General features: G+C 42.8%; 1 long non-coding RNA gene across 1 annotated transcript; it reads left to right on the top strand.

Annotated features, from left to right (window-relative positions):
* Positions 1-5629: 5629 nt before the first annotated feature.
* On the top strand, positions 5630-11550 carry LOC148423234 (uncharacterized). The gene is made up of 2 exons (XR_015865663.1): positions 5630-7555; positions 11049-11550. It is a non-coding gene; the product is annotated as an uncharacterized LOC148423234 (long non-coding RNA).
* The last annotated feature ends 12704 nt before the right edge of the window (positions 11551-24254 follow it).

Here is a 24254-nt window from a genome sequence, read left to right as displayed (position 1 = left end):
CGACCAATAGCATATTGGCGTCTCCTTGACTGACTGATAATTATTCGCACTTTATTTTTAAACGGTTGGAATGTATTGACATCTTATTGATTAAAACACATTTAAACCTGTGACGATTTTTTGTCCTGCGATCGGCACACTTAATTTCATGTCAGCTGTTTTTCCCGACGTGAATTGAGCTGGGTGGAGGCGGAGGGGATGTTATGTATGTTGAATTTACTAGGCACCACACTTATGGCTTGTTCGAGCGTCAGTTCACCATTGGTTACAACTCACAGAATTGCAAGAATGGCACTGTCCCAAAGCATGTCGGAAGGTCGCAGACTAACAAGACATGCAGTTTTGTCAAGCAACCATTATATGGCACTGTAATACCAGCCGTAACAGGGTGCAGAGATTAACTTCTTGAGTTGATACGGCAACGCATATAGGCTATTGGTCTTACAGTGTTACAGTAACTCTTTCAGTCATGGTGCAAATCACGGAGATACTAAAACATCATCCTCTTATTTCTTCCATTACCGCTGCTAGTAATTTTAGAAGCTATGTCTAACAGATAAAGTTTGCAAAGTCTTCAAAACATTCCGTTTTTCACTCATTTTGTCTACTTCCTTCCATCCTGTCCCATCAAGCTAGATAAAGGCGTTCGGCCAATAGCATATCAGCATTTCTGTGATTGACGTGTGACGCCGGCCAATAGCATCTCCGTGAGTGAGACCGGGTGACCTTAATCGACCAATAGCATATTGGCGTCTCCTTGACTGACTGATAATTATTCACACTTTTTTTTAAACGGTTGGAATGTATTGACAATTAATTTAAAAAAAAACACACATTTAAACCAATGACAATTCTTTGTCCTGCAATCGGCACATTTAATTTCATGTCAGCTGTTTTTCCCTTTAGCTGTACAAACACTACACTTAAATGGTAATATATTTAGACACCGTGAGTGAGACAGTCAGTGTGAGATTGTAAGACCAATAGCGTTCACGTTACCGCCATAAGTATCTGTTAATGAATGTAGATGACGCAACTGCTGAATATGTTGACGCAGTTAGGCGAGAACATGTATACATACTCAATGGCTGGTTTGTCGGAATGCTCACAAGACGAGAGGTTTGCTCGTAAGCGGAGGACAAAAATCTCCCTGATCCACGCTCGTAAGGCGAATTGTTCGCAAATCAGGGTGCTCGTAAGCCGGGGGCTGACTGTATATGCAAAACGTTTTAAAATATGTCATTAATTGATGGTGAACCTTATAGTGCGGAAAATACGGTAAATGTATTAAATAATATCTAATATTAGACCTCATCTTATCTGATTAATTAGACCAAAAATATTGTTTTCGTACCATTTTGCGTGACAAAATGTGACAGTGAGTGACAAGTGTCCAGCCAATGAGACAATGTTTCACTTACTCTATTCAGCCAATCATACGCATTGACACTGCTCGCATACATTCCCTGCATAGACTGTGTGCAGGTTGGCTAACAAACAACAGTGTAGAGCAGTGGTTCTTAACCTTTTTGGAGGCACCGAACCCTACCAGTTTCATTTGCTCATTTACCGAATCATTTACCGGGGGGGGGCTGTCGCAATCTCTCAGTGGCCGAGACTGTGCTGACAAGACAAGACTGAGTGCAGACTGAGAAGGAGGGCTCAGTCTGCTGCTTATCCAGCGCTCTCAAAGCCGGTAGGGAGTCTCACTCAGACACATATACAGCCCTCTCTCAGCGGTCACCGGACCCAACATGTTTCATGTGCGCCTTCACCAAACCCTTACATTTATATTGTCGAGACCGTGCTGAAAACTATTATTGTGGTGACAATGCTGCGCTATCATTAGCTTAGCTCAGTAGGACCGGTAGAAAGGACACTTTCAATGACTGTGTCCACTAACTGCAGACTAGACTGAGGAGTGGACCTCTGCGGCGGAGGCAAAAAAAAAAAAAAAAAAAACCCTCTGCGGCAGAGGCTCCACCGAACCCCTGAGACCGACTCACCGAATGCCTAGGGTTCGATCGAACCCAGGTTAAAAACCACTGGTGTAGATTCAAGAGACGCAAATGCTAACCCCATTTCCTGGCAAAACAAACTAGCAGCGAAGTGTCACGAATGTGACCGGAAAAAACAGGAAGAGTACCCCAGAACACACTTAAGACAGCTATGAAGTTATAAAAAACGTGTATTAGCAAAAAGTGCATGCAACGCGTTAAGTAGCAACTCAAGAAGGCAAAAGTACAACCCAGGAACAAAAACAGGATTCAAAGCACAAATTAAAGAGAAATAACAAAAGCGCATGTAGCTGACACACTAAATTATCTAAGAATTGTTGAAGTGAATAAGAACAGGCAAAGTACCAACTAAAATACATTTGCTGTAAAATAGAGACACTAGGGAGTAAGTGAGTTGGAACAGACATAGGCACTGGATATGCAAAAGGAAATAATCTGGTACCATCCTGCTGCTTTGGCCGCACCTAAATAGAGTCGGAATTTGGTCAAGATCATAGGTGCCAAAGAATGGTTAATCACGGACCACCTCTGGTAGGTACAGCACAATATCTAGATTTAAATATTATGAAGTTGGTGGGAAGGGGTGTGGTGGCCATTGGGAATATCGGGAAAAGTAATAGATTTTCCTGAACGGACGGTCTATTTACAGATCGGGTACACATGTTGCTATGACATATTAATAAGGCTTAGCAACATCTGCTTAAATATTTCACGAGCTAGGGCCAACTGCCAACCCTGCATCCTTTTGGAGGTAAAGTTTTGATTGTGTCAGTGAGCCTTATTTTGAAGGTTTTCCGGACACGTTCAGCTGTTTTTAGACACTTCACACGGGGAAGTGGCGACAGCTCTGACAGAGGTTGAAGTAAGTGACAACTGAAACTGTCAGCAGAGAAAGAAATCAATGCCTGGCGCCTTGCACCTCTGTCCATCTGGTAAAAATGTCATTACACTCAAGATCATATTATGTATTTTGTAAACGTTACATGACGTCATGCTTTTTTTCGCATCACTTGCTTTGTTCAAAAAACTGTGACGCAAACATTTTTGGTTCACATTAGAAGTCCCATTTGCTTTTGTATGAGTATGAGAATGAGTGCATTAAATGTTCAGATTTAACAAAAAAATATCTGAATTGCACTCATACAAATTCCAAAAATGAAAGCTGTTTCCAATTAATGTTGCTAATTAAAATCAATATTAATCATTCATAACATGTTCAAAGTGAATAAATACAAGGCTACTGTATAAACCAGCTTGCATGTTTCAATGACTGAAGACTTCGGTCATTCAAGAGTTATAAAAGAGAAATATTGAGACTACTGCTTTCCAGAGGTTAAGAATAGCATTAGCTGTCTGTGTGTCATTTGCAAAAAAAGATGCATCACGCAAAAAGCACGTCCATTCCAACAATATTTTGCCACCATGTCATGTAAATATGAATAAATAATGCATAAAGTAAAGATAATGCTGTGAACAAGCTGAGAGAATTCCCAAGTGTTGTTGAGTCCTCTAGCTAATGGATTTCCACTGTCATGTGTTAACTTCAGTGTTACAGTGGTGGTGGTTTACTGTTTTTGTCAGTTGCATTAAAATGGACTCCTACTCAGACAGAATGGATGAAAAAAAAATCTCACAAATTACTGAAAGACAGCATCATATTAACATAACAATACAGTATATTGTTATACTCCATATAGGTTCTTCAATACCATTTTTCCACATCTTTTTATTGAGCATATGTAATGAGGCAATATGGGGCCCAAGAAAGTTAGAATTTCACAATCAATGTTCTATACGGTGGTGCATATGTTTTGTTTTTTTTTAGCCTATTGAATAAACACAATGTAAATATTTCCTAATTTTGATTGATGTGGATCAGTGGTTAGCATGTCCACATCACATTTCAGGGACTTGATTTCAAAACCACCTTGCTCCGGCCTTCCTGTGTGGAGTTTGCATGTTCTCCACGAGCCTGCACCAGCAAGCCCTTGTGAGGAAAAGCAGCTGTAGAAAGTGGATGGATGGATGAAAGATTGATGTATTTTAAAAATTTTCCAGTTAAACAGCTATTGTTGTGAGTAAGTAAGTATGGCATATCACAAATTGTTTGAACTGATTACAAAGACAATTAGCATTTGTTCTTATCACCCTGCAGAATGCAATATGCCGGAGAGAATGAATGCATTGTAGAAAGAAAAAGAATGACTAAGACAGAAAGATTATGTTCATTTTGTTTGGATCTGGTCAAAATAAACATGATCAGGATTAATGAAAAGAACAGGACAGATCCGTTTATATGGAATTTTGTATGGAAAACCACTTTCATGAATCATTGTAAACAGCCCAAATGTGAGAAAATGACATCCTAGATTATTATGTGAGAAACACATTTCACATTATAAGATCTAATCAATTGTTAGATGAGTCCCTGTCCCTGCAGAATAACCAGCATTCCATCGGACATGGTCAATGGTACCTGATCAATGGTATCAAACGCGAATGCTGGTGTAATCCACTGTGAGAAGGTCCATTTCAACTGTTGGCAACCCCAGCTGCTGTGAGGATTGCTGAACGACCATCTTGGGGTCAACTTGTCACACTGCAAAAATCAGGTATCATTAACAAGCAGTCACCCTGGTTAAGGGGCAGTGTCTGACAACTAATGGGGTTAGGCATATATAGCCTATCCACCTCAATGTCCGTCAAGGAGGGAGCACCTTGCTAATTAGAAGGCCCCTTACCACTTTAAGAGCTGTGAAATTGTAGGGCCTGACCATCTTGCAAGAAGTGACCATGAGCCTCTGAACCCCCAGCTGCATTGACAGGAGGGTGACATGCGATCCAAAAAGGGGTTGGTTGTCTTTCTTTGGCCATTACTGAAGGGGCAAGAGACCCAGCTTGAAAGTATACGCACACGCACGCACACACACACACACGCACACACACGCACACACACACACACACACCAACACACACACACACACACTCACCTGCAAATAGAAAATGGTCATGCTAGTAACCTCTCGCCCCTTCAAAAGATAGAATAGTGTATCCTGCCGCAAAAAAAGAAAGATTACATTGAAAAAAAAAGTGACGTCTCAATGACTGCATGCTAAGGGCAATTATGAGTGATATAGTGCTTGGTGTTCATGACTTCTCATCTGATGCGGCTTCTGCCTGGTAAGGAAGAAAATGAAAATGACGTCATCAAAGAACCACAACTTATGTCAAATGAACACCATGACATGATCCATGATGGTGTCACATATTCACCTGTTAAACACGTGGTATAGAATGTTTCAATAATTGCAAAGGTGCAATAATTTTGTTTGGTCCCATTCAAACACACACCCACCATAGCACCACATGGTTGAATTCGGAGTTTGCATGTACCTGGATAGTTGTTTTTAATTATTGTTCCCGTGGGTAAGGGTACAAAAAGTACAGTTGAGAGTTGATACTTTGTCTTTGATTATGTCTTTACGTGAATGCTAATATTAATACTTAAGAAGCAAAACCGAAACTAAGACATGAACAAATGGTCTAGCTACAGGGGTGCCCAATACGTCGATCGCGATCTACCGGTCGATCGCGAAGGTACTGTGGGTCGATCGCATGGCATTAAAACGTAGACGTCAGCCTATGATCCGTCTTCACTCTGAAATTTGTTACTTTATTGGCATATGGGGGGAGGTCGGTCTGACCAATCTGACCTTTTCTGACAGAGGGGTCACTGCACATGCGCACATAACGGCGCGTTCTCGCAAGCTAGTGAGTTAGCCTCTAATTTATTTATTCTAAACGTAAGGATATAAAAATGAGTGAGGGAGCTGGACCAAGTAAAAAGCCAAAAACGTACCATACTGACTTCCCTCCGAAAAGCGAGCTGAGAAGGAGAAAGGTGAAAGAACTAAAATCCCAGTTGTCTGGACAGCAGTCATTTTTCTCACAGCTAACTTCAAAAGCAAAGGCAGCCACCGAAGCTTCGTTTCGGGTGAGTCACTTAATCGTTAAGAACAAGAAATCCTTCCAAGACGGAGAAATGGTAAAAGAGGCATTTGTTGAAGCAGCTGACTCGCTGTTCAAAGACTTTAAAAACAAAACTGAAATACTATCTTCGATAAGAGCTCTCCAGCTATCAAGAACTACAGTTACACGACGCAGTGAAGCCATGGCTAAGGATTTGACTAAGCAACTTTGGAAGGACATCACAGATTGCGAGTGTTTCTCTCTGCAGTTGGACGAGTCTACAGACGTGAGTGACACAGCCCAGTTGTGCATTTTTATTCGGATGGTGTTTACTGATATGAGCACAAGAGAGGAGCTGTTAACAATCCTGCCCATGAAAGAACACACGCGAGGAGAAGACATATTTCAGTCTTTTAAAAACTTTATTGAGAAAACCCAGCTCCCAGTGTACAAAATGGTGTCCATCACCACGGACGGAGCGCCTGCGATGGTTGGCCGCTCGAATGGGTTTATTGCCAAGTGCAGGGAGGACGATGCTTTCCCAGACTTCCTTAATTACCACTGCATAGTACACCAACAAGCGTTATGCGCAAAAATGCTCAACATGAAAGAAATAATGGATGTGACAACGAAGATCGCCTGTTCTATTCGCGCCAGATCTCTTCAAAGACGTCTATTCCGTGCACATCTGGATAACGCTGATGGTGACCACTCTGAGTTATTGCTGCACACTGATGTCAGGTGGCTTAGTCGAGGGAAATTCCTGCAAAGATTTCGAGACCTCTGTCCGGAGATTAAGGTTTTTTTCTGTGAAGCTAAACATGCAGAATATAACCAACTAAGTGACGACCAGTGGCTGCTGGACTTGGCATTTTTAACCGATCTGACCAACATGCTGAATGACCTTAATCTGGAGCTGCAAGGAAAAGACAAAACTGTGATCAATATGATAAGCTCAGTTAATGCTTTCAAACGAAAAATGCAACATCTCTCCTCAAAGCTCCAGCACCAGAATTTGGCAAACTTCCAGAACCTCACATCAGAGCTGGAGATGCAGGGGAAGTCATGTGTGCAATTTGACAGTGTACGCTACACAAAACAGATTGACAATTGCTTATCAGAGTTTGACAAACGTTTTCAAGACTTTGCTTTACTTGAGCCTGTTGCTACATTCATGTGCTACCCTTTTCGGGAAGATGCTGAGGTTGTTTCACTTGCATCAAAAATTGCAACACTGTTTCACCTGAACTCATCTGGAGTGGAGGATGAGATTTTGACACTACAAGCCGACATTGAGCTGAAGTCCAGAGCTCATGGACAATTTTGGAACTTACTCACAGAGGAAAAGTACCCCAACATGAGAAAATGTGCAACCTCCTTGACTGCATTATTCGGCTCCACTTATTTATGTGAGTCAGCCTTTTCCCACATGAAGATCATTAAGTCCAAGTACCGTTCCACCATGACTGATGATCATTTGGAAGTGTGCTTGAGGCTGGCTGTCAGCAGCTACTGTCCGGACTATACATCCCTGGCTGATTCCATTCAGTGCAAGTCATCAGAGTAAGGTAATGAAAAAAAAATGCACAGAGTTGTATTGAGCAATATGGATTCATGTAGTTATGCAAGGTACACCAACATATATGGTTCATATAAAGAATTCTCAATATTTTTATAAATAAATATATGTTTTGCAAATTTATAGTAGGTAGATCATTTTGACTTGGTCATTTTATAAGTAGCTCGCATGCTGGAAAAGTGTGTGCACCCCTGGTCTAGCATAATTGAATGTTTGATTTTGTTTACTGCAGGCCAAAGTGTGCATCTGCCATTGGTATTGACACATGTTGCATATATATACAATACCACTGATAGATATGCAATAGCCATCCAGACAATAATAATGTGAACTCAGAAGCTCACTCTGTTATGACCCGTGGGTCATATGTAGTTTTTGTATGTGTCCTGCTGTGTTCTCCTTTGTTTGTGTGTGTGCGTGTGTGTGAGTGCCTTTTGGTTGGAGTGTGTCAATTGTTTGCAGGTGGTGTCATCCCATTGGCTGGCTCTCCTGATTTGCCGCCCTATTTAAACAGTCCACGTACCAAGCTCTGTCTCTCTCCGGTCATCCCACCGCCAGAAAACGCCACCTCAGGACTTGTTAGAGATAGTGTGCATCTGTGTCGTTCGCTGTGGGTTAGGGAGGGGGGCCAATATGTTACACCCAGCCTAGGGGAACTCGGATATAACGTGTGTGCTCCCCCGTCTGTACCCTCACCACCAGAAAAGGCCCGTGAAACTAAACGTGTTGAACAAAAACAGCAGCTTTTATTGTCTTCGGAGGGAGAGCAAACAAACAATATAATAAACAAAAGATCTTCTGAATCCCTAACTAACTAGCCAAACAAAAAGGAAACGAATGACAATTGGCTCACTATCTACCTAACGCAAAAACAGGAGAAAAAGGGTTAAACCAAAACGGCGTCTCCCTCCTACTACTGCTCAATCTACAGATTCTTACAAACACAGCGAACGACACAGATGCACACTATCTCTAACAATTCCTGACGTGGCATTTTCTGGCGGTGGGATGACTGGAGAGAGACAGAGCTTGGTCCGTGGACTGTTTAAATAGGGCGGCAAATCAGGAGAGCCAGCCAATGGGATGACACCACCTGCAAACAATTGACATACTCCAACCAAAAGGCAATCACACACACGCACACACACGAACAAAGGAGAACACAGCAGAACACATACAAAAACTACATATGACCCACGGGTCATAGCACACTCCCAAACAATTTTGTTATAAAAGACTCCTCTTGGTTCATATCTGATGGATGGATGGCTATGTTAGTAACAAAAAATAACTATGATTGTTTTGTTTATTTATAGGTTACATTTCACCATGACTGACACAGTCACTGGGTCTATGTTGGGTTCAGAATACATAACCCTGATAAGAGAATAAAATGATAAATACATTATATTATACCTTATTATGATTATTAGCATGATGGATTATGATGAAGTGTAAGATTATAATGAGGGATATATTTTCATTTGATAAACAGCACAGAAATGATGGAATAAATGTATACAATGTTTCCCTCTACTTTGCACTTCATCTTTTGTGCCCTCAGTGCTCGATTTTTTTTTTCATTAAAAAAAAAAAAGTGAAATTAAAAAGCTATACCCCTCCTTGGACGTCCAACTACTGAATTTTCTGTAGCGGCTTATAGCCAATGGTCGCAGGCTTGCTGGAGCCTATTCCAACCTGACTTTGGGCAGTAGGTGGGCGACACCCTGAACTGGTTGCGGATGGCTGGAGTTGCCCTCGGAGTAAAACTAGAGTGAAGCCTGTAACTGACCAAACATGATAAGTGGAGTTTACACTTGAAATTTCAGTTTACTGTATTACAAAATCAATCTAGCTAACTGGTTTCCGACGCTCTGCATCTCACTTGTGGAGTGGTTCCTGCTCCAAGGTAGAAACTTTGACCAATTTGATTGCTGGGTAAGAGGATCCTGGAATTATGTTGATGGCACAATTGTATGGTCAGTGGGGAGGAAGGGCGGGGACCTGGTCTTTCCTAAATACTCCTTGTACATCGTGATAAACCGCAGCAACACGTTCTAAATTTAGCAGCAAAAAGCCAGATCTGCTCTCGATGATTTGCCGATATGGATAATAATACCGGACTGATTTGGTGTGTCATTTCCACCAGAGGACGCCAGTCAAGGTCGTTAACTCGCTTTGGACTTACGAGAATTTGATGGATTGACGCCTGTCCGCGTATGCTGCCTCCCCGCAGTCTTTTGTGCGCTGGAGTGTCCATAACCCCGCCTGCCGACCTGGAGTCTCTGGGATACTCACAGTTGTGTTGGTCCTCATGATGTCGCCCTTGCTGGCGTGTGGTACTGTAGTCCAGGCGCTCAGGACATGCTGCCCGGGGTGCCCACAGTAGAAAGACAGTTTGGAGCACATGAGGCACTCCCTTTCACTGGCAGAGTGGCCCGGTCATTACGATAAGTTAAGGGCTGTGGTAATTTAAGACGAGAGAACATTGGTGGAGGAATTGTCTGCAGGTGCCAAGCTCGCTGCTGTAGTGAGTGGGATGGAGGATGGTGGGCTCCAACAACAACATCTGTGGTGTGGTCCTGGAACCGGTGCGGGGCGTCTCTGGTGACTTGGCTGGAATGCACGTGGCGAAGTTTTCCACATTCTGGCCAATGCGGCCAGCGTCCCCCGGAGTACCATAACGCACTGCTCGTGCTAGCCCATCATCTGTCCCTGCCTGACCAGTGCCTTGAAGATATGCTTAGAGTCAGTGGGGTCCATGTGTTGGCGGGGTTATTCTGTTACGAATAACCGTGGGACACAAGTGGGTAAAGGACCCCAACCACACACACGACTTGGGTTCAGGAGAATTTGTTTCATTAAACAAAAGGTACATGTCAAGCTCTAAAGTACAAATAAGATCACAAAGTGCAAGTCGCAGAGAAATGAAAATTTCTAGTAGCTTGAGTTCAAACGAAATGCAAGGCAATGTGAGAGTGGAGTCTGCAGGAGAACAACTGGGAACACAAAGTAACAACATACATAGTCAGCACAGGAAAAAGGCAAGAAGTCAAAGTAAACCCAAAATTCTTTCGTCAAAGGATAATGTGGGAATAAATTGCTGGATTCTTCACGGGTTTGCTCAGAGCATCGCCAAGGACTAACCTGGCATTGTCCACTTATATTTTGCCTTTCTTATCTTAGATCTCCAAGCACTGCACAGCGGCTGCATGCTGATAGGCCTTGTTCTGTATTCCCTTGTTAGGTATTGTTTTTGTGTGTCTCATGGACAGTTTGACCCTGTTTAACTGAATGTTGTTACGCTATCCTAGGATAGGCTAGGTAGAATAGGATAGAGCCTATCCTCCATCAACAGCCAGTGTGAATATTGAAGTCGAAATGTCCTTAACCAAGACATCCATCCATTCATACATCCATTATCATTACCAAACTATTACCAAATGATCCAATTTCTTCTGTCTTTCTTCTGTTGTTTGCAGTCGCTCTCCTGTTGACTCCGTCCCCTGGTCGCAGCCTTCCCCCAGTTGAACTCTGTGTTTGCTCCAGACGTTCTCGTCTCATCTTTTGTTGGTACTTTGTGGTTTTTGGTTAATACTTTTACGTTTTGGACTGTTTTTGTTTCCCACCCCACAACTCTCATTGACTCCCTCCACCTTGTGTGTCTGGTTGGGGTCCTTCTACGTTCAGAATCCACGGGTTATTCATAACAAAACCTGCCAAAATTTGGCTTTAGCCACAAATACTTCTACTAAACTTGCTGATAGGATGTCAGGATGAGATGCAGGGCCCATTCAAATGCAGTTGAAATTTCAAACTGAGGGTGAAAAAAGACATGTTTTAAACAGGAAAAAAAAGAATGCATAAAGCGTTTACCTGGCCGGCATAAGAAATTCTTATTGAATAAAGAAATATCTTTGTATATCCTAGTTTACAAAAAAACCTGTAGTTTGTATGAAACTGAATAAAAGGTCTAAAAATGTGTCTCATTATTTATTTATTTTTCCTTCATCAGGTTACCTGATTATGTTCAACAGACCACAATAAACCACAATATGATTAAAAATAAAAAAAGTCCAACCTTTCAAAAACTAACCATAAAAACAGTACGGTTTGGACCCGCCTACTTATTCAGTGTGTTTAAGGCAGGGGTGTCAAACTCATTTCACATCGTGGGCCAAATACGGCCTCGGTAGATGTCAAGTGGGCCGGACCATTAAAATTATACCATACATGCTATAAATACCCAAAATATCATGTCTTTCGTTTTTTTTTTTTGTTTGTTTGTTTGTTTTTTTTGGGGGGGAGGGTGTAAGGAAGCGCAAGAACATTAGGAACATGTTGAAATTTAATGAAGGTTTAACTGTGAAAGGTGAACGAAAAACTGAAAATTCCGTCTCAAGTTCACCAAACCTTCTCAAATTTCCACAGTAATCCTGCAATCTTGTCTTTGTACCGTTTCACGTCTGCATCAAGTCTGGTCATACACACATTTCTCAGGCAGGGTCGCCACTTGCGTCTCACACAAAGTTGGCTTCAACTTGAATGTAGTCAGAAAACTGTGTGACTATTTTGCAGCCTTGCAACATTTTGTTCAGATTTTTCAAGTGTTCAGTAATATCCACCAAAAATGCAAGGTCCTGTAGACATTCCAGAGATTGTAATTCCAACACGAGTTTTCCTTTTTGCTTCATGAACTGTCGGATTTCCTCTTGTAAATCAAAGAAGTGCCTCAGCCCAGCCCCTCTGCCTAACCATTTCACCTCAGTGTGGTATGGAAGGCTGTCGGTAATGTTGCTGTCACTGAAAAGTTTGTCAAACTGACGGTGGTTCAGACCTCTGGATCAGATTAAATTTATAGTGCGAACAACCACCTCCATGACGTGGTTCATTTTCAAGGACTTGCAACACAATGTCTCCTGGTGCAAAACACAGTGAAACGTCCACAGAAATGACCTTCTCTATTTAGGACTTGTACATGATGTCTGAACTTTGTCGCGACACCTACTTTCTTTCTACCATCACCTTCTGTAGCCAGGCTGACAGCACCTGACCAGTCCACCCCAACTCTGTCCAGTGCAGCAACGACAGACCCTTGGCTGTTGTAGTGTTTATCGTTGGCACTAAATCAAGAAACTCTTCAGTAACAGTCACTGTCTCATCAACTCCATAAATGAATTAGGCCAGTTGTGCCACGTCTGAGATGTCAGTGCTCTCATCAATTGCAAAGAAAAATGCAATAAATGGCTTGACTCTCTGTTTCAATTGGCTGTCTACATCTGCTGATAAGTCCGATATCCTCTCTGCTATAGTATTCCTCGTCAGGCTAATATTGGCAAAAGCTTATTGTTTCTCGAGATATACAAGTTCAGCTGCCTTCATCTTGCATCGTTTAAGAAAGTCACCGTCAGAATATGGGTTTGATACTAATGTTATTTATGCTTTTACCGATGCTTCACTGACTTCTCCGTTCTGGATGAAAGTTGACTGCTGTTTCCTCAGACCCGCCAGCAATTCATTGATCTTGTCTCTTCTCAATTGTCCTTGCAAGCTGTCATATTTTTCGCTGTGATGAGTCTCGTAGTGGTGTAGAATATTACACAGTAATCTCTCGTTTATCGCGGGGGTTACATTCCAAAAATAACACGCAAAGTGAAATTCCGTGAAGTAGCCGGTTTTATTTTTTTTATTATTTTACAATGCAATACTAAACTATAGAATAAAACCAAAAATCAAAACCTGTTTTAAAGCCCCAAATTTGTTATAAACAATAATTTTAATATAGTAATACAAAGTTGGAAACATTGTCACTCACGTATTTCACAGTCCCAGCTATGCCTTCTCATTCTGAACCTGCACATTGTTATGTTTGAACACTGTTGAATTGTTGTGCAACATACCATGTTGCATCAGGCAGGTCGAGAATTGTTCAATCCATTACTGTCGGATAGTTGACTTTGAGACAGATGGATGATGAGACGGGCAAATGGGAAATCTGTGTCCATGTTTTGGGGTTTTACATGTCTGTTTGATGAACCAATTGATTCGCCGACCCACGGGATTTTTTGGTCACTCACCAACTGTAACACATCCGGATTGTGCCATGTACGGTTTGTCTGTATAACTTGTGTACTGTGCATGTTCCAAATAAATAAATAAAACGTGGTTTGAGTGTCATGATGAGATCGCGGAATCGAACAATGGCAGTGATCTCATTTAACTCCCGATTTAATTTTGGACTCTGATTTTTTGCTTTGTCATTGTGTTGGCACATGCCCCTGATTAGATGGTTCAATACCTGCGCTCAATTGACAATGGACAGGCACTAATACGAGCCAATCAAGTTTGGCATGTTGACAAAATGGGCCTATCACAAACAGAGGTGGAACTACACTCCCTTTTTAAAAGGACAGGGGTTATGGGAAGGGAGTAGGAGGCCTGGTTGGTGGCTGCTGCCTGTGCTGGATGTGTACCCTGAAGAAGGATTGCATTGGAGCTGGTGGCAGCGTGATCCTGAGGTGCAAGTGGCGGAGGCCTTGCTGATGCTCAGCCTGACAGCGGTGCATTAAGGGCCTGTGTACGTGAGTGGCAGAGGCTGGAGCTTCTGCCACAAAGGCGGGAGTTTCACTGGCCAGTGCACTATTTTTGCCCAGCCCTTCCCAGTGGGCTGCCTGCCTTTTCCCTTCTCGTCCCCCAACAGGTGACCATGATGTGCAGCCTCTGACCTGGAAAGGTGGCGGAGGACTTGCCGAAACCTCATCGACTGCCGACTGCATGGTGTGTGTTTTTAGTTTGGACTTTAAATCTTTTAAGAGACATTTGCATGTGTTTTAATGAGTGACTTCTAACTTTAGGGTTGGTCAAACGGTGACCATCCAAATAAACTGTTTCAAGTGAACTCTCATCTGTGTGGTTGTTCAAGCGCTGCTCTCCCTCACGATTCAAACGGACCAAGGGGTGGTTGAGAAGGATAGTTTTGCAGCTTAGCTGTTGCCCCACCCCTCTTGTGACACCTGTAGTCCACGCACGGCTGCAAAATTTTGTCCTTTCTGTCGGTGAAAAAGAACCCGGCCCCAAATGGAGATGAGGGCCAGATTAGCCCCAACGCCCGAGAGATGGAGATGTACTCTCACATGGTGTCCTGCTCAGGTTGAGACACTTTGTACAATTTAGATGGTGGAAAAGCCAACCCTGGTATTTTCAATTGCGCATACGGCCGGTGTGTGGGGAGGTTCATAGCGCAGTCCTTACTAAAACTGCCTGAAGGTCGTGATAACATGTTGACACCAATTGTAAATTTATTTTCTCGGATTTTGAAAAACTTGTGATATCCCCGCCGCCCGCAGAAAATTTGCTTGACAAAACATACTCCAACTAACAATAGGCCTAATGGGTTTTGTCAAGTCTACATTTGAGCTATGCATATTTAGCAATGGAAGATTCAGAACCACAGGTGTGCCTCGTGTCAGCATAACGAAGCATCGGGATACCCTCCCGGTGATTACCTGACACAAGGAGAGATAAAACAACAGTCTGGTGGGTCACGACCACTGAGGAGTACCCGTACAAATCACTGACTGGCTTTGGGTTGTTCAATTTCTCTTGTGGGCATCCCAAAAAGCTAACCACATCACAATCAATAAAATTGTCCTCAGCCCCAGAGTCAACAATGCCACGTCGGCCACGCGATTGCCGCCATAGGCGACGAGCAAGGATTTGGTCCCCACGCTTGCCGCTCCTGGCAGGGAGCTATCCGGTGCCCAGTAGATCTGCAATACAAGTTTGGCTGTCTCTCTCGCACCCTGGGAGTCAGGTGGCCACCCCCGATTTGCATGGGCTCACCTTCACTTGCGAGGGCATCGCCAGTCCCGCTTCCGATTCAGGCTCCCTTGTTCCAGTGAGGCGTGGTCAGCCAGAGTGGTGGCGAGGAGAAGGTTGTCGCTCTCTGGAACGCTTTCTTCCCCGTTGGCGTAACCCAGTGCTTCTCAAATAGTGGTGCGGGCCCCCTGGGGGGGGCGCGAGGTGATGCCGGGGGGACGTGGATGGTCCCAGGAAAAAGGCTTTGTTTTTGTCATGTGGAATGTAATTGCAATAAAATAATAATTTTTATCATTTTCTTTTAGTTTCAGGCACTTTGGTGCACCTGCTTCTTTTTTTCCGTTTTAGACTAAAATGGAAAAAAAAGAAGCAAGTTACAGCTTAGTCACTAAGCTGGGGACGCAAAATATAGTTGAGAAACACTGGCGTAATGGATTGTCCAAGTGAATGACAAAGCCAATTAGCTCCTCCAGTCTCATGACGTCTCATCTCTTGCCGCCAGCTCGACTTTCATCAAAACTCCTGCACATTGCCATCTCGCCAAACCCACTCTCCGCAGCTAATATGCTAAATTGAATAAAATACTCGGTCACAGTCTGTTTTCCCTGCTTTATGTTCAGATGCCTATTTCCAGCCTTGCTGCCCTGTAGTGGATGGTCAAACATGTTTTGCAACTCCTGGTTGAACATCGGAAGGGAGGTGCAAATAGCTGGGTTGACAGCCATAGCCCACGCAGCCGCCTTGTCTGTCAATAGGCTCATAAAAAAGCAATTTGGAGCAATTGTTCCAGTAAGTGAGGGGTTGTTGTTCAATCACCAGGGTGCACTGGTGTATAAACTGGCCGCAAGTTTCCAGCTTGCCTGCGTAACGGGATGGATGAGGAGGAATAAGCGTCTCTCAATAATTGGGCGTGTCTCAATAATTGGGCGTGTCCTGACCTGGACATAGCAATCCGTGTTTTCCCCTTCAAGTAATTGGTGCCTTTTTGGTTTTTACTTTACTGTTTGCTACCTTGATTGTTTTGTCCTCCTTTTTATTAAACACATTTTTTAAGTTCACCTCGCTTCTAGCTTCCCTGCCATTGGGTTCAACTCTGCTCACCACCATGCCTAAACATGACATAGGGTCTCGGATTCTATTCAGAATCAATTTCCAAATTAATACAATCTTTGATTAGAAATGATTAGGTTCAATTCAATTAAAATGTATTCATTCTTCAATCGATAGAAGTACAAAGAATCATACTACTTGAGTCTGCTTTGCAAGGCTGTACTTTGAATATAGAGAATTTGGAGTGGGTGGAGTGCCCTCTCCGGGTCTGGGATGAGGTCTTGGTATCTTAGGGACTTGTTCACGAGTGAGGGTAGTATGGAGTGGGAGACTGACAGGCGGATTGGTGCAGCGTCCGCTGTGATGCAGACGCTGTGTCGGTCTGTGGTGGTGAAGAGAGCTGAGCCGAAAGGTGAAACTTTCTGTTTACCGGTCTATCTATGTTCCCAACCTCACCTATGGTCACGAGCTATGGGTCGTGACCGAAAGAACAAAATCCTGGATTCAAGCTGCTGAAATGAGTTTCCTCCGCAGGTTTTCTGGGCTCACCCTTAGATATAGGGTGAGAAACCCGGTCATCTGGGAGGGGCTTGGTGAGCCAATGCTCCTCCGCATTGAGAGGAGCAGGTTGAGTTGGCTCGGGCATCTGGTTAGGATGTCACCTGGACGCCTCTCTCGGGAGGTGTTCCGGGCATGTCACACTGGAATGAGGCCCCAGGGTCGACCCACGACATGCTGGAGAGTGTATGTCTCTCAGCTGGCCAGGGAATGCCTGGGGATCCTCCCGGAGAAGCTGGACAAAGTGGCCCAAAAGAGGGAAGTCTTGGTTTCCCTGCTCAAGCTGCTGCCTCTGTGACCCGATCCCGGATAAATGGGTAGCTGATGGATGGATGGATGCCTTTTTCTGCAAAATTTGCATGTGGACAACAGCTATTTTTTTAAAGCTAGCTATAAGCCTTAAATTTTATTTCATAAAATTAGATTAAACAAAAATTAAAAAAGGCAGAATGATACATTGGCATTGGTAGAAAATTGCAGTGTCAATATATTATGTGAAAAATTGTTGTTGATGTAAATTTTATAAGGCTGATCATATATATGTGTATATATGTGTATATATATATATATATATATATATATATATATATATATATATATATATATATATATATATATATATATAGTGGGCCCCACATAAATATACATAAATATATAAAGGAAAAATGACATTTACCTTTGGGGCAACGTGACTTTAGCTGGTGGTGGGTGGAGGCGGAGGGGAGCAGACATGAACAGCAGAATTTATTTATTTATTTTCTTAAACGAGAACTTTTCTCAAACGAGAACATATCACCGGTGATTTCCTTCTCTTTAATCCATAATAGAAGAAGCCTCTCCATTTTGTTGTGGACCGAGGTCCGTCCCCTGGCAAGGAAAGTTTTGCCCTTAAAAGACTTGCTTGCTATCATAGCTTCCTTATTATTGATATGTACATATTGCCGAGCGGTTACGGCCATACTCACTAACAAGGTTAACTATGCGTGCGCCTCCTTCGTATTTTTTTACGATCTCCTGCTTTGTTTCTATTGTCATCCTCTTTCTTCTTCATTTAACCGCCACATGCAATTTTAGAAGCCATGTCTAACAGATAAAAGTTTGCAAAGTCTTGATAACACACGGACCAGCTTGTGCCATCAAGCAAGGTGACGGAGTTCGGCCAATAGCATATCGGCATTTCTGTGATTGACGTGACGCCGGCCAATAGCATATTAGCATCTACTTGACTGCCTTAATCGAACAATAGCATATCGGCATTTCCGTGACATGCGAGAAAAGTTGTTTTTGTTGATACAGCAAAGCGAAAAAAATAGTGCGAACACACTGAGCGGCATGTTGGATGATTCATAGGACGAAAACGTTTTTGCGTAAGAGGGGAACAAAAAAAAACGCTGCGGTCCACGTCATAAGATGAAAAATATGTAAGACAGTGGGTTCGTAAACCGGGGGCCCACTGTATGTGTATATATATATATATATATATATATATATATATATATATATATATATATATATATATATATATATATATATATATATACATATACTTCTGCTTGGGAAAGACGCTATTCCAGACATTGTTTAGTCAAAGTGTCAAGTGAGCGCCACAAGGCAGCCAAAATATTTATCACGGTTAAAAAAAAAATGCTTACAATGTCACCAGATTCGGGAGTTTGTTAACAGCGGAGTGAAATACTGCATTTAAACTTGCGGCTGTGTGGCTTTTGTGCATCACACAGGTTTGCAAAAAGCGACAAGACCGCTTTCAATGTGGAGAATTTCCTCCATTGTTTGTTTTTGTGCATCATGCTGCCATTCCAGAATGGGCTCAATGGTGATATCATAGCGAAGCGTGTAGTACAGAAGCCAACAGGAAGCTTTTCGTTTTCTGTTTAATTTTTAAAATATATTTAATGAATTCTTTTTATATGGATAAAATAAAGAACAAATGAATGAACAACATTCAGCCTTATAAAACCTACATCGATGAGTCTTGTAATGAATGTGATTCCAAATTGAGCAAGCTCTTTAACGAATGCATGCAGAATCTAACCACCAAGTGGTCCACAACCATTATACTAAGCTATGAGCCATGCATAATACTGAAGTCAAATGAGGCAGAAATAATGCTGTTTAGCATTTAAATGCTCATTCTGAATGTATTCACCTCTGACTCCCTTATCCCGATGGCTCTCTTTAAGTTAAACAAAGCTTAATCAGAGACATTTTTTTCTGAAGTTTGGTTGAATATTCAGTTCCCAAAAGAATGAGTACTTTAAGCTTAAAGCAATGTCGCAAACGTGGAATTCTTTTGTAGATGAATGGCAACATGTTGTCTACATTTTGCTTCTTCTCGTCTTCCGGTTTGGTGAAAAAGAAAGGTGCATTTAAGCTAAAGATTAAAGGAAGAGGTAAGACCAAGGATACTTCAGAGGCCCAAACATTATTTGCTGTTTGAAGCAGGTGGAAGCAGACCATTTCAAAGACATCAGGAGACTGAATGGCCAACGGCACTGTGTTGCCATGGTAGCACACTGGTGCACTGTTCCCCACGCTTCACCGCTGCATTCAACATTAAAAAGCTTGATGCTTTGTGATTATTTTTGGTTATTTTCATATATTTGGTCATTTTCAATACAACTTATCTTGTTTGTGGCATACCGTAATTCCCCAAATATATGACACATTTGTTTTTCTCTATAAATGAAGGCCAAAATTATGGCCCAAGTTTTAATGCACAGATGCCCATTTTTATATCGGCTGTATTCTCACAATAATTACCATAACATGACGAGCTAGAGGGCAGCCAATTCCTGTTTCAGCTAACAGCAGTTTGTGTTAGCTGAGGTTGTTATGGCATTATTTTCAATAAAAGAAGCGAGCAGGCAGAATCGACGTCCGGGTACATCTTTCTTCACATACAGGAATATCACTAAAACGGAGAAAATCATATCTCCAGCTGATACAATTAAGTGTGTTAAGGAATGGCTTTGAGTGCACTAATTAGAGAACATAGAGGGGTATTCCATTTGAAAATTTGTATTTTTGCATATACTCACATTCACAAACTTGGTGGAACACGGATGACGCACAACTTTAGGTATTTATGGCAAAATGAACTTGAGCTGAATGACGAGGATAAGGAAAAACAACTGCTTTGAACACATTCAACGTTACGCTGGCGCGGCATCCAATGACTGCTCATAATGTGGAAAATCTTAACACACTTAACCCACAACGAATATAAAAATTACAGATATGAACATAAGAAAATAGGAATAATTCACAAGGATGATATTGATTCTTTTTGTCTATAGTTTTAAAACTGTTACCAAACTGTTGGTGTGTCCTATATACAGTAACAGAAAATACCAGCATTTGCAGGCCCGACCCGATTTTTCTTTTTTTTTTGAGGACTTAATAGGACTCATGTTTGTTGTTTGGATTTCCCTGACTTTCATTTATTCATAACTTCTTTGTGCTCCATATCAAAATAGCAGGTCAAAAATATATAATGCATGCAGAGGAAAAACTCAAAAAGAAGGCAGCGCCACAGGTTCACCAGCACTTGGCTCCACACTCATACCGTTGCATGTTTTTCGTTTAAATTTCCCTGACTTTCGTTTATTCATAACTTCTTTGTGCTCCATATCGAAATAGTGGGTCAAAAATATATCATGCATGCCGAGGAAAAAAATCAAAAAGACGACGGCGCCACGCCTTCACCCGTGCTTGGCTCCTCAATCATACCGTTGCATGTTTGTAGTTTAAATTTCCCTGACATTTGTTTATTCATAACTTCTTTGTGCTCGATATCGAAATAGCTGGTCAAAAATATGTAATGCATGCCGAGGGGAAAATCAAAAGGATTGCGGCGCCGCGCATTAACAAGTGCATGGCTTGATTTGGATCTATTCTGCGCTTGCGGATCCTGTTTAGTAGTTAAATAACAATTACCAATAACACATTCTCTGTTTTATCTTTTTTTTTTTTTTAATAAATATTTCTTAGTTTAATATCCATACAACGCATGTATTGTATGGATAAAGTTTATATTCTTTTAATAAAGTTTGATGACTTTGCTGATTGTTTTTAATACATTCCCTTGAGTGAAGCACCATCTAGTGGCTGCATAACGCAACTATCTAGTGGATGCATAATGCAATCCATGCCAGTACTATGGTTTCAACTCTATGTGCGCCTTACAATAAGGTGTGCCTTATATATGACTTTTTTTTTTTTAGAAACTCGGCTATTCATTGATGGTGCGCCTTGTAATCTGGTGCGCCTTATAGTGCGGAAAATACGGTAGTCTTTTTTAGTAGTTTAGTAGTTCACTATATTTTCATATTTTTCTTAATTAATCATATTATAGAGTGTTTTGGAATAACTCAAATGGCCATTTGATGAATGCATGTCAGCCTGCATCAAAGAGGTACATTTCTTAGGCAGGCACAAGTATGTTGTAATTCCTCATCAGCTTTGATGACCCGTGGCTGTCCATGGCACATTATCTCCTCAGTAGGAAGAGGATTTAATTGTAATAACCTTCAGTGTATCGCCACTTAGCTGTAGTCGCCCGGACGACTACAGCAGTGGACAGATGTGCTAGCTAATTAGCTGCGAGAAGTGATGAGATTTTCAAACTCAAAACTAGGACACAACAAGCTAGCTGAAAATAAAAAAAAAAACACAATTTATTCTTACCAGCAACTATTTATTTGAGAAGTAATCATGAGTCAACCTGGTGACCAGTAGCTATGTGGTTTTAGGACGTTTGAAGTTTTTACTAAATAAAGTCAGCAATTCTTTAGCCTCTATGCTTCGGCTGACCAGACGCCCCGTTTCAGGTGAGGATGAGCCTTGAACAGTGAGTTATGTTGTGCCAATCCATTTTTAAGTTTTTGAACAAGGTGTTACTAAAAAAAAAAAAAAAAAAAAAAAAAAAAAAAAAAAGGGGCCTCAATCGAGAAGCAAACAAAATGACCGGAGTTGACTGGAGATGTCCCCTCCGTGAGCCACCTTAACGTGGTGGAGGGGTTTGCATGTTCCAGTGATCCTAGGAGATAAGTTGTCGGGGGCTTTATGTCCCTGGTAGGGTCACCCATGACTAACAGGTCCTAGGTGAGGTTCCATACTAAACACGGCTCATAGTCCCCTTATGATGAATAAGACAAATAGATTTGAGTTCCCCTCGCCTGGATGCGGGTGTGAAGGGAATCATATACCAGGTTGTTATCATTATGTGCTTATTTCTTGTCTAGAATAGTGTGCATTGGTACCCATCTATGCAATCCAAGTTCATCTCAACCCAGTCCTTAGAGAGAGCTGTTGACGAAGGACAGTGTGAGCCGGTACCTTGACCCAGCTGTTGATGGCGCCCAGGTGGCTCTTTTTGTTATGTCTTGTAATGTGCAATGCTTTGCTGAGTGAATAAAAAGCAGGCGGGGACGCTTGAGCGACAAAAATGCTGTTGGCAACGCATGAGAATGTACGCCAAGATTTTCCCTTTGCCTAGGCTGAGAGTCAATCTTGGCTGGTCTGAGTTACTCTTTTGCTGCTTAGCAGCTACGCTTGTCCTAGTCTTTTTTTAGAGATTTCTCTGACAGCAGGTCACTGGGGCCCCCCTTCTGGAGCCAGGCCTGGAGGTGGGGCTTGTTGGTGAGCGCCTGGTGGCCGGACCTGCAGCTATGGGGCCCGGATGGGCTCAGCCCGAAGAGATGACGTGGGTCCCCCTTCCCATGAGCTTACCACCTGTGGCAGGGGCCATAAGGGTCGGGTGCGAAGTGAGCTGGGTGGCAGCCAAAGGCGAGGACCTTGGCGCACCGATCCCCGGCTACAGAAGCTAGCTCTTGGGACATGGAATGTCACCTTTCTGGCACAGGAGCCTGAGCTGGTGTGCAAGGCCGACAAGTTCTGACTTGATATAATCGGACTCGTCTCTACACACAGCTTGGGGTCTGGTACCAGTCCTCCCAGGGGAGGTTAGACTCTCTTCCACTCTGGAGTTGCCCGCAGAACAGGTGTGGGCATTCTTATTGCCCCCCCAGCTCAAAACCTGTACCTTGGAGTTTACCCCAGTGGATGAGAGGGTAGTCTCCCTCCGCCTTTAGATTGGGGGGTCCTGACTGTGGTTTTTGCCTATGCACCAAACGGCAGTTCAGAGTACCCACCCTTTTTGGAGTCCTTGGAGGGTAAGCTAGAGAGTGCTCCCTCCAGGGACTCCCTTGTTCTGCTGGGGGACTTCAATGCTCACGTGGGAAATGACAGTGAGACCTGGAAGGGCGTGATTGTTATTGGACTTCTGTGCTCGTCACACATTGTCCATAACGTATGTTCAAACAATGTTCAAACATAGGGGTGTCCATTTGTGCACTTGGCACCAAGACACCCTAGGTCGCAATTTGATGATCGACTTTGTGGTTGTATCATTGGATATGCGGCCACATGTTTTGGACACTCGGGTGAAAAGAGGGGCGGCGCGGTCAACTGATCACCACCTGGTGGTGTTTTGGATGTAGGATGTAGGGGTAGGATGCTGGCCAGACCTGGCAGACCTAAACGTATCGTAAGGGTCTGCTGGGAACGTCTGGCAGAGTCTCCTGTTAGAGAGTTTCAACTCCCACCTCCGGCAGAATTTCTCCCATGTCCCGGGGGAGGCGGGGGACATTGAGTCCAAGGGGACCACGTTCCGCGCCTCCATTGTCGAGACGGCTGATCGGAGTTGTGGCCGTTAGGTGGTCGGTGCCTATCGTGGCGGCAATCCCTACGGGATGTCGTCAAGCTGAAGAAGGAGTCCTATCTGGCCTTTTTGACCTGTGGGATTCCAGAGGCAGCTGACAGGTACAGGCTGGCCAGGCGGAGTGCGGCTTCGGCAGTCCCCATGGCAAAAACTCGAGTGTAGGAGGAATGAGGTGAGGCCATTGTTAAGAAGTTTCTGATTATAGTTAATGATTTTGTGTTTGAATTGTTTCACTGTTATTACTACAATTCACGTCTGGACATATATTATATTGTTTCTGTGTTTGGTACATGCAGCATCCACTTCAACCTGTGGGCCTGGAAGGGGGCTCCTCCCACCTGTGGTCCCTTCTGGAGGTTTCGGATTTTCCCCAAATTGGGGTTTTTGAGTTTTTCCTTCTCCTTCTGGGAGCTTTGACAGGGGATGCTGTTGTGTACCTTATACTGAAAAGATGTCTTTGTACGACTTCTTTTCTCGAAAGAGGTGTCCACATGATCTTCATCTGTGAAGCCCTTTGAGA

This window comes from Hippichthys cyanospilos, chromosome 5 (genome assembly GCF_059441005.1).
Source record: "Hippichthys cyanospilos isolate Australia breed blue-spotted pipefish chromosome 5, RoL_Hcya_1.0, whole genome shotgun sequence".
NCBI lineage: Eukaryota > Metazoa > Chordata > Actinopteri > Syngnathiformes > Syngnathidae > Hippichthys > Hippichthys cyanospilos.
The sequence above is the reverse complement of the archived record's forward strand: the minus strand, read 5'-3'. Positions and strand labels throughout refer to the sequence as shown.